This window comes from Arvicanthis niloticus, chromosome 22 (genome assembly GCF_011762505.2).
Source record: "Arvicanthis niloticus isolate mArvNil1 chromosome 22, mArvNil1.pat.X, whole genome shotgun sequence".
NCBI lineage: Eukaryota > Metazoa > Chordata > Mammalia > Rodentia > Muridae > Arvicanthis > Arvicanthis niloticus.
In genome coordinates this window covers 32,924,264-32,935,608 of record NC_133429.1, presented here as the reverse complement: position 1 = coordinate 32,935,608, position 11,345 = coordinate 32,924,264, and the positions used below count along the sequence as shown (strand labels likewise).

The 11,345-nt window shown below is 44.6% G+C and overlaps 1 non-coding gene across 1 annotated transcript; it reads right to left on the bottom strand.

Annotated features, from left to right (window-relative positions):
- Positions 1-1,543: 1,543 nt before the first annotated feature.
- On the bottom strand, positions 1,544-1,679 carry LOC143436552 (small nucleolar RNA SNORA17). Its single transcript, XR_013106508.1, has one exon. It is a non-coding gene; the product is annotated as a small nucleolar RNA SNORA17 (small nucleolar RNA).
- Positions 1,680-11,345: the final 9,666 nt, after the last annotated feature.

The following is an 11,345-nucleotide window of genomic DNA, read 5'->3' as shown; positions in this document are numbered from 1 at the left end:
CAGTATTTCCTACAGTAACTTTTTTTAACCGTTTATTTTATCTTAGATGACCACAGACCACATTGTGTTCACTGTGACACTCCTCTAGCCGTAAACTCCAGTATACCCAGTACACCTAAACTTTGTCCTCCCTATTTAATGGTTTCCAATACCTGAAGTAGAGGGGAAAGAAGGCATTGTTCACATCACTACTTATAATCCTGAGAAACGTTAGCGACTTAAATCTTTCTTCTGAATTGTACCGGAATCTTTATCCAAGTTCCAAGAAATTTAGGTAGTGCCCTTGGAAAAAAAAAAATTAGCTAGCAATTTCTCCAATCTGTGACAACGTGTATATCAAAGGTGAATACAACCTGAAGCCCGCTTTTAAAACAAAGGCAGTGGAATCCCCCGAACCCCTGTGTGTATGTGTCTCTCTGTGTGAATGGGCCAACTCTCCTGCCTGCCGCTGGTGATGAGGGCAAAATTGGGGGGGGGGGTAGGGAATCTGTCCCTGCCTCATTGATACCACCACACAGCAGACAAGAGGCAGGGCTGACTCTCTCAGTCTCATGTTCTTGGGATGGCTCACTGGCAACACCCATATCCAGGGTCAGCTTTTCTGAATGCTGCATTCAGAAAAAAGGTGAGGGACAGGGTCAGGTTCCCTACCTGCTGTAGGTGGTAAGGGTAAGAAGGGAGGAGGGTATCTCTCCTTAGTCCATGCCACTTCATGGACTGGTAGGGACATAGTAGGGCCTACCATGGAGTAGTAGGGCCAGCTCTTCCATGATCATATCTTCAGGCTGTGTCACCTGCAACTCCAGCAGTGTGCAGGGCCAATTCTCCTGAGGACTGTTAATGGCTAGGGGCGGAGTCAGCTCTCCTACTGTTATGACGCCAGGGTCCCCTCTCCCGTGATACCCATGTGAGGGGTTGGGCCAGTTCTTCACATTCTTCAGATATCAATGTGTCCTGGAGTGGCAGCCCAGACTAGGGACTTGCACCTAGCCTTTGGTAGTAGCAGACCTCTGCCTCTGCAGGGCCATGAATCCAGATGTGACCCCTGGTGACAGCACAGGTCATGACCCCACCATGGTCTCAGGTAGCTACTCGTATTGGACTATTCCTCACTATCCCCGAGTCTCCAGTTCTGCCTCTCTTCATTGTGCCCACATGTGTTTCTCTTTCTCTTCCATTTCTCCATTACTTATTTGTTCCTTTTAGTGGTACCCAGGGTATAATGCCCTGTTCATGCATTACAAAGTTAGATAGGGGTCATTGGGGGGTGGTGATCTGGGCCCCAAGGCCTGTGCAATGCTAGATTGTGGGTCATCTCAGTCTAGCTCCCTGTCCAGGCCCCATGGCTTCAGTCTGGTGGTCATCCCAGGTGCTCTCCTTCTGGTGCCCACCCAAGGGGCTCCATGTGAGGGTCAACAGTCTCGACTTCAATTCCACCTGATCCTGTGGCCCTAGGTGGGGTTTTTTCAAGTCTCAAACTTGATCCCTGTCCGCGCACCCTGGCAATGGACTGATGGCACTTCCGGCTCGCTTATTATCACAGAATGTTAGGCTAAGATCATCCAGATGTTCTCAGGTCAGAACAATGAGCATAAACCGTAGCCTCTTTCCTCCCTGTTACTGGTATACTGATGTCCCTGTGACACAGCGGCCACACATGCCGTGCCTCTAGGGGCAATAAATTGTTATCCCAATGCCTAGATTTGAAAACACACATCTAAGAAGTAGCAGAGAAAGTTGCCATACCTCAGATCCCTCCAGGTTATGTGTCAGGTCCTGTGGCTCGTCATGTACCTCAGAAGGAGCTGAGGCTCAAAAATGCTACATCGTGTACAAAAGGCCACAGGGATCCTAACCCTGTAAGTCTAATTCCCAACTTCCACGTTGAGTCTCCAGGTCCTTGTTTTCCGTTACAATCTAAGCTCATCACCCAGAGCACCCCCCGCCCCCCAGGCCATAATCTGTGCTTCGTTTCTTAGCCCTCCCTGAGGAAGGCGGTTTTCTACTTTCACATAGTTCTGTGGTACTGCAGAAGTTGTCACATCAGCCCGGAAATACAGTCACAATGTTTAGTTATAAGATAGGCTGGGGCTGTATTTTTGGACTTGATTTTTAGAGCGGAGACATTGTATCACAATACAATCATTACCTCTATTACAAACCGAATGTAAAACAACTGAAAGAAAACTAACTCAGGGAAAGTTCCTTAAGTAAGAAAAGAGCTACTATGTTTGTTTGTGTGACATAGTTGCCTTCTACAGAGCTCCCAGAAGCAACCAACCACGGTAGACATGGGGTGGTGTTTCCCCTGGACTGCGATCGTGTTTTCTTCTTATAGTCTAGCTGAAGTATTTCATCATTGGTAGTTCTTGTCCCCTTACAGACTTCTCTTGTTTTAGTTACAGTGAGACCTCTGGTTCCCTCGCTCCTTTGCTTTATCAAAGCAAGGAAAGACTCATTAACGACACTTTGCTGAAACACATTCAAACTAAACATTACCTCATCTAGTCCTTTGGATTTGTGGCTTCACAATCGAACTATAAAGTTGAAAGATTATTCCCAATAAAGGAAATTGGCATCCACCAGTAAGGAAATGGGCGGAGAGACTAGGCAGAGAGGCCCTTTAAAGAAGAATGAGACCTCTTCTGTCAAACTCTATGAGAATTCAGCCTGGTCCTTCTGGGGGGTTACAGAGAATGGCAGGGAAATGTCACTCACTGAGTTTTTGTCTTCCACCTGCTGCAGCCCCTCAAGCAGCCCCTGGAACACCGATCAGCTCCCCTGTCTCTGCGGGCTGTGTCCCATTAGCTGAAGTAGCAAGCGAGGGCTGAAATCCCTTCCTTTGACCCCAGTCAGTGTCAGCAACACTGAGACAGGCAAGAGGTGACACCTGGGCCCGTCAGTCCTGTGCCAGGAGCATGCCCCAGTTTTGCACAGGTATGGAACACAGTTCGGTTCCCCAAAGCTGCCCAAGAACAGACACCATCAGAATGGCTTGAAGTACAGATGTCTGGGCTCAGACAGTTTTAGCCTGTAGGAATTGTACGCACCCCATCTTTTCCAAGTACCATAGCTGGACTTATCATCTCAGCTTTACAAATGAAGATTTAAGAGATGTAAGGTGACGACAACTGTTCACAGACCTCTGTGCACTACACAGCAGAGGCTGCCTTTCCTTTAGCGTCTAACTATTCTTGTATGGTATTACCAAGGATAATGTTTTCCTCTCCCCCACATTCAAGGTCAAACCCTACAGTGTGTATATATGAGCATTTCCATCAGACTGTGTTCAAATCCACTTGAAGCTGGGCTTATCGCTTGTCTTGGTTTTCCTGTCTACATGTAGGTATAATGGTACCACCTTTGTAGGGTTGTTGTGGGGTTTAAATTAATTACTATATGGAACTGCTTGGGACAGATGCCTGGCTTATCCCAAGCAAACAGTGTGTGTAGCGTTTAACCTTAACAGAACTGAATGCCAAGTACTTGTATCTGTTGCATGTGGTCATATTTGTTTGCCTGAGCTTTTGACTTATAAGGGGTGGGTGAGGGAAAATGTCCCCCTCTAGGCCTGGCTTTAAACAGCCTTCCCTGAATTCTTCCCCAATCCTTTCCTGCCTCTAGTTTACCTGGGAGAGAATGATGCCTTGGGATCATGTTGAAGATGGTAGAGCTGTCATTAACCTGTCATTCTGAAAGAGAGGTGCACTGTCAATGAGGGGACAACCATCTGTAATGAGATCTGATGCCCTCTTCTGGTGTGTCTGAAGACAGCAACAGCATACTCATATACATTAAAAAAAAAAAAAAAAGAAAAAGAAAAAGAAAGAAACCTTAAAAAAACCCCAAAGGTCCAAATAAGGGGTCTATCTTCCCAGTTTGTACTAAATCAAACCCCAGACACTCAATCCATCCTGAAGGAGAAAAGTATACATTTAGAAAAAGTATACATTTAGTGGAGTACCTTGCATGTAATACGTGCTCAATAAAACTGTGATCTTGCTTGTGCAAAATGTGCCCTTGACACGCTGCTTGTATACTCCCGTGCAGAGTGACGGATGCACTCTGGGTTTTCTTTTCCTGCATTTATCCATTGTGATGTGATTTACCATGCTATTGGCATACGTCATACATGTCCTGCTCTGGGATTTTACAAAGAGAATGTGGAATCTGGCTGCAGCCTCGTTCTGGCTAGAGAAAATAAGGGCCGTTTAACGCTGGTGTTTAAGAAAAACAAAGCTTTTTTAGTTGCTTAGCAACTGGATTTGGGGAGTGGGCCGAGTGTGTAAGCATTGGGGAAGAGAAAGACAGAGAGGTACATATTCCAAAAAAATGAATTTAACATCCAGATTTGTCCCAGGTGGGTGAGAAAAGCATTTATAGAATTAGTTTGTCACATGACAGGAAAATTTAATAAAACACTTTGAGATTCGGCCGTTATTCACTCTAGATATGTCATTATAATTCAAAGGCGACATAAAATGTTTATTTAACATTGGTTGCAAGGGAAATAAATGGTTTGGAAACATCGGGCTTTAGAGAGCTGTCACGCTGGGCGGACGCTACCGCCATCTTGTGGACAGTACTGGGAACCCGTGGGGACTAGGAGGAGGTGGCGTGCTGCGTGGATCCTGTGTTCTTCAGAATGGTTGCTCAATTCCCTTAAGAGTAAATTAGAATTAGAATCTCATAAGGAAGATACTCTCAAACTTGTGGTTTGTGATATAATATTCACAAATATTAAGATAAATTACATCACTCTTTTCTTATATACTATGCAGTGCCAAGAGAATAGCGACTTGACATACACAACTATTTTAAAATCACACAGTGTTTTTAGATGTGAGTAATCTTCATATGTGTCTCTTTCTTCCTTGAGCCTATTTACGAATCTCAGTTCCCCAACAGACTATATTCCCACACTTTATGCAGCAATGTTTCAAATACCTCGTGCTATATATATAATGGTGTGTTTGTAAAAAAAAAAAAAAAAAAAAATCTATGCACACTTCTCTCTAACAAAACAACCAAATTAAGTTTTACTTTTTCCTTCGACAACAAGGCTTTAGTTATGTCCATTTTTATGACTCATTAAAAACTCAAACGTATTTAAAATTTTTGTCCCATAATCAAACCCTCAAAGTAAATGTTCTATTTTGAGATTTTAATCATGTTACATACCCATGACATACATTTGCTAATGCCATGTGACAGGAGCCAGCGTCACCTCGACGCCTTTCCTATATATTACACCACCTATGTATAAGCCTCAAGAAGTGTCAACCCCAGAAATAAGCCATGAGAATGGAAGAAATTTTCTGAGGCAGTGTTAGCTCGGTTTGAAAAGATGATTTTTTAATGTCTCACCCCCAAAGGACTTTGTACTTTTAATAATTTTATTTTTTCCATTGATGAGACCCAAGGGCTTGGAAGAGTGTCAGATTCTCACTTCTCCGTTAACCGACTGGCTCTCAGTGTAGTGGCACTGCAATCGGGGCCCCTGTGGTTCCCATACCCAGACAGCACACTTATCATCTTCGGCACAGTAGAAGTAGTCTGTATTTTTGTGCAGGGAGAAAGGACTTAGAGATAGAGGAAGGAGAGGCAGAGAGCAGCTCACCAGAAATTATTTTAGAAAGAAATACAAATGCAGTTCCAGGATATAAAGAAAATGATTTAGATATTTTCAATCCTTTCAGAAGTGACCCCACGCCAGGCAAAGTCACTGGCTTACCTGCAAAGCCAGGCTGTGCTGAAGTTCTTCAGGAGGTGGCAGGGGCACGATTCAGTTTCCAATATTGGGGCTGGGAAGATGGTGCAGATCTTGTCCAAGTGTGAGGACCTGAGTTCGAATTCCCCCCCCCACTCACAATGTGGGCTGTACCTCCTGTAATTTCAGAGCTGTGGGGGGGATGGTGGCAGAAGGTTCTCTGGAGCTTGCTGGCTACCAACCTAGCTCCAGGATCAGTGAGAAACCCTTTCTTAAGGGAATGAGGTGGTAGGTGCATGCACAGCCTCGGTTGGCTAAATATACCATATGTACACACATGTATACACGCATGCACATGCATGTTTTCAGTGTTGAATTTACTAAGTTCTTTACTCTTAATGTCTTACAAATTAAAACAAAAGATGTTGGGAGATTCATAGCCATTCTGAAAACTTTCATTTTCTAAGAAAATCACAGCATCACTGATAAGTGGATATTAGCCCAAAAGCTCGAAATACTTGAGATACAATTCACAGACCACATGAAGCTCAAGAAGAAGGAAAACCTAAGTGTGGATGCTTCATTCCTTCTTAGAAGGGGAAACAAAATACTCACAGGAGGAAATAGAGAGACAAAGTGTGGAGCAGAGAATGAAGGAAAGGCCATCCAGAGACTGCCCCACCTGGGAATCCATCCCATATACAGTCACCAAACCCAGACACTATTGTGGATGCCAAGAAGTGCTTGCTGACAGGATCCTGATATAGCTATCTCCTGAGAGGCTCTGCCAAAACCTGACTAATACAGAGGCGGCCTGACAAATACAGAATTGGCTTGCAGCCAACCACTGAACTGAGCATGGGGTCCCCAACGGAGGAGTTAGAGAAAGGACTGAAGGAGCTGAGGGGGTTTGCAATCCCATAGGAAGAACAATAATACCAACCAACCAGACGCCCCGGAGCTCCCAGGGACTAAACCACCAACCAGAGAGTACACATGGAAAGACCCATGACTCCAGCCACTTATGTAACAAAGGATGGCCTTGTTGGGCATCAATGGAGGAGAGGCCCTTGGTCCTATGGAGGCTCAATGCCCCAGTGTAGGGGAACGCTAGCACGCTGAATTGGGAGTGGGTGGGGGAGCACCCTCATAGAAACAGGGGGAGAAGGGTATGATAGGGGATTTCTGGGTGGGGGGGTACTGGGAAAAGGGATGACATTTAAAATATAAGTAAAGAAAATATCCAATAAAAAATAAAATAAATATATATTGATACTAGTTGTTAAAAAATGAAAGAAATTAAGAAAGAAAGAAAGAGAGAGAGAGAGAGAGAGAGAGAGAGAGAGAGAGAGAGAGAGAAAGGAAATCACACCAATTGTGCTATGTGGGATGCTCTGTTTCCCATTATGCTTTGAAAGTGTGTCAGCCAGCATAGCCATAAATTCAAGGTAGCAGGCAACCCCCAGTCTCAGAAGCTCAAAAATGTGTTTTCTGTCTGCTCACCTGCAGGCTCCCTTCAGGCTGGTCTGGCCATGGATCTGTTTCTTGTTCCAGACCATGCATGACCGAATGACCCTGGTCTGGGACAACTGGTTTCCTGGCTGAGGTCGAAAAACAGACATAGAAAACCATGAGCTCTACCTCACAACTTCTGCTCCAGAGGAACACACATCACTTCCTCCCATATTTCTGTGGCCTCTCAGAATTCTGCATCTGATGATGCACAAACTTCCCGTGGGAAGCTGCAGCAGATACTTGGGCCAACCCAATAACCAAAACCGATGGTCCCATGGGTAGTCCAAACATAGGTACCCCCTATGGCACACTCAAAAAATGGGTAGCATGTTCTAAAATTGTATGTTAAAGATAGTAATTTGTATAAACCATTTCATCAGGTAGAAAGGTACGGACACAAGTACTTGCTATCGCAGAATGACTGGTGCCTTTGGCTCCCTTTGCTGTAACAGAAACAGGATATTTCAGATGCAGTTGAAGACCTCTTAGTAGCCTTGTCCGCCACCAAGCTCTTCCTGTCTGGAATAGCTCATGGTTGCCTCTCTCTCTCTCTCTCTCTCTCTCTCTCTCTCTCTCTCTCTCTCTCTCTCTGTGTGTGTGTGTGTGTGTGTGTATCCTTTTATATATTTGCGCAAAGGTGCTTTAAATGTGAAGTATTGCAAAATCTCATCTTTGTATCATTTCTGTTCCTACTCAGCACTATCTTCAGATGTGTGCACATTACTGTGTACAGACCTAGATGTTTTATTTATTCAGTAGTAGTGCGTTAGGTGAACAGATCCAATTTGTGTCGTTGAGACCTTCAATTTTGTTCTCATGGGCTCACAAACAACCAGCACCTTTACATATTAGCTTGCATATGCTTCTGAGATGTGTGCTCTTGAAACGATTGAGTCATTTAGAGAAGACGGCCTCGTAGGGTGAAAAAGCCAACTGCTTCTGCATACCCAGTTGAAGCTTTATGGATGGCAGCTCCAAGGGGCAGACTTGGTAGGACCTGAGATCATGAGTCTTCTTACCTGAAATTATTTTTGTGGCTGAAAAACAAAACAAAACAAAACAAAACAAAACAACAAAAAAACCGGAGGCAGATTCCCAAGCCTTGGATCCCTGGGCTGTGTGTAAAGCAGTAGTTTTGTTAGTGTGATGCCAGTGTTGGTGAAGGATGAAGAAGGCTTATGAATATTGCACAGAGTTGGCCATTGCATCCAGGAATTCAAGGTGACGTCTAAAGGGATAACAGGGACCAGAGAAGAAAGGAATACATGTCATGGCAATTCGTAAGGTTAGAGACTGTCTGTCTTAGGGTTTTACTTCTGTGAACAGACACTATGACCAGGGCAACTGGGCTGGCTTACAGGTTCAGAGATTCAGTCCATTATCAACAAGGTGGGAGCACGGCAGTGCCCAGGCAGGCATGGTGCAGGAGGAGCTGAGAGTTCAACAGTTTGTTCCGAAAGCAAACAGGAGAAGACTGGCTTCCAGGCAGCTAGAAGGAGGGTCTGAAAGCCCATGTCCATAGTGACACACCTACTCCAACAAGGCCACACATCCAAATGGTGCCACTCCCTGGGCCAAGCAAATTCAAACCACCACAAAGACTGACAGCCTGTTTATCCTTTCTTGTGGCTTGATGTCCTGTCACTTCAGGAAAAAGAGGAGGTGGGAGTGGAATTCCTGTTGCTGGCCAGCCTCAAGTTTCTGAAATTTGTTTGTTTTGTTTGGTTTTTGGTTTTTCAAGACAGTTTCTCTGTGTAGCCTTGGCTGTCCTGGAACATGCTCTGTAGAGCTGCCTGGCCTTGAACTCAGAGATCCACCTGCCTCTGCCTCCCCATCCGCAGGATTAAAAGTGTCTGCCACCACTACCTGGATGCATTTTCCATTTTAACTAAGCCTGAGTTTCGTTCAGGGACCCATGTCCCCTTTATAGAACCCATATGCGTCTGTCCCACGAATAGTTTTATTTACTGGAGAAGATAACCTTGTCTGGACCTAGCTGGTCCAAGGTGAGTATTGTTGTAGTTAGCTATTCATTCCTGTGGTAAAATATGGGAGGTCGCTAACTTATAATTGCAAAAGGTTTGTTTGAGCTCATTCTTTTACAGATTCAAAGGCATGACACCTACAACCTACATTGGGCCACTTCTGGTGAGGGGAGCAGATGGCAATGTTGGAGAGAAAGGTCACAATGCTAGCTATGGAGCAGAGAGAAAGAAGTGACAGCCAGGGGTGTACTACTCCTGCAGTGACACAAGGCTCTCCCCCTAGGGCATACCTTCCAAAGATGGCACCTTGTACCGATGGCATCAAGGTGTGAACATATGAACCATGGGGAAAGCTAGATGTATTTTTAATTTCATTTTATTTTTAATTAGAATATACTTCCAACATTCCCCTCTTCTCCAACCTCTCCCAGGACCCCTCCCTCTCTCCCTCTTAAATCCATGCCTCCTTTTCTTTTCTGTTATGTCACAATATGCAAATACAACCATTTCATATTGCTCAGATGTATACTTTAGGGCTGACTGCTTGGTATTGGATACACAATTAGAAGACTGATTCTCCCCCTCTCTCAGTTGTCATTAACCGCCTGTAGCTCTGTGTCTACGGCTCTTGAAAGAGGGGACCTATATTTAAACTATAGAAGATGCATAGCAGGAACGGCGGGGCTGCCTCTATGTGAACGCTGCAGGCTGTGCAGCCACAAATACATCTCCTGCAGGAGGACCTAATTGAGGACTGCCTGAGAGACCAAGGGTTGCTGGTGCAGACAATGCCGCCAGCCAATCGGGAACTGCTGTTTAGAAGAGATGCTTTCGGCAGATCAAGACGTACACTCTCAACTTTTCCTGCTGCCATAACTTTGCTTTACCACCGTGGATCCTAGTCCACTGAAACAGTAAGCTTAGTTAAACGCTTTCATTTATTAAAAAAAAAAATTCTTGGGACCAATGGGGCTTGGGTGGAGGGTATTAAAGGAGCTCGCAGCAGCGCTCAAATGAGCTTTCTGGGGGGCATTTCTCACCTGCTCCTAGAGGAGTCCGTGCCGGTGACTCTGTGCCACCTCACCTCCAACCCCCAAGGGCAGGTAGGGTCTGGAGGTGAGTATTCCAGGGCACACAGGGCACAGGCAACATCATGCCAGTTTGCATTTATAAGAACGGAGGAGTGACTTCCTAAGAAATCTGGAGTGGAAGAAGTTCCAAACAGTTGCATTTTTTTTCTCTTGTGTTAGGCTGTAACTGCTGTAGCTTGTGAGGGAAACAGATACAGGAAGCCTGAAGGAATCATTGGAAATGATCTGGTTCCTCCTGCCTCCAGCCTTCATGTGATGCTCTAGGGCCGTGATTGATTTTTTTTTAACTTTTAGAATTATTTGTTTATTTTATGTGTATGACTACACTGTTGCTGTCTTCAGGCACACCAGAAGAGGGCATCAGATCCCATTACAAATGGTTGTGAGACACTATCTGGTTGCTGGGAATTGAACTCAGGACCTCTGGAAGAGCAGTCAGTGCTCTTAACCGCTGAGCCATCTCTCCAGCCCCTGACTGAAGAGATGTTTTATGTTTATGTTTTAAAATGCTTGTTGCTGAACGTCTCTCAGCTGCTTCTGCAGTTTCAGATAGTGTGTGCAAGGTAAGGACTGTACTACAGAGATCCTCGGTTAAAAAGTCTTCTAATAAAATGCAGGTTTCATTGTATTAGAAGATGAGATGGCTCAGTGGTTAGGAGCACTCACTGTTCTTCCAGAGGTCCTGAGTTCAATCCCTAGCAATCACATGGTGGCTCACAATCATCTGTAATGGGATCTGATGCCCTCTTCTGGTGTGTCTGAAGACAGCGACAATGTACTCATATAAAATGAATAAATCTTTAAAAATAAAATAAATATGAAGTTAATTCCAGTCACAGAATTTGATATACAGGCATGCCAGCATCATGGCACAGACACCATCAGTTCTTCAGGAGCATGGTTCAAAGTTCAGTTACCATAAGCGACATTAACTCTCAGAACTGAATTAAGCACAATTTTGCTGTTTTGCCCACAAATGTTTATCATCATCATCAACAACCAATTAGTTTGCTCTTTTTTTTTTTTTTTTTTTTTTTTTTAAAT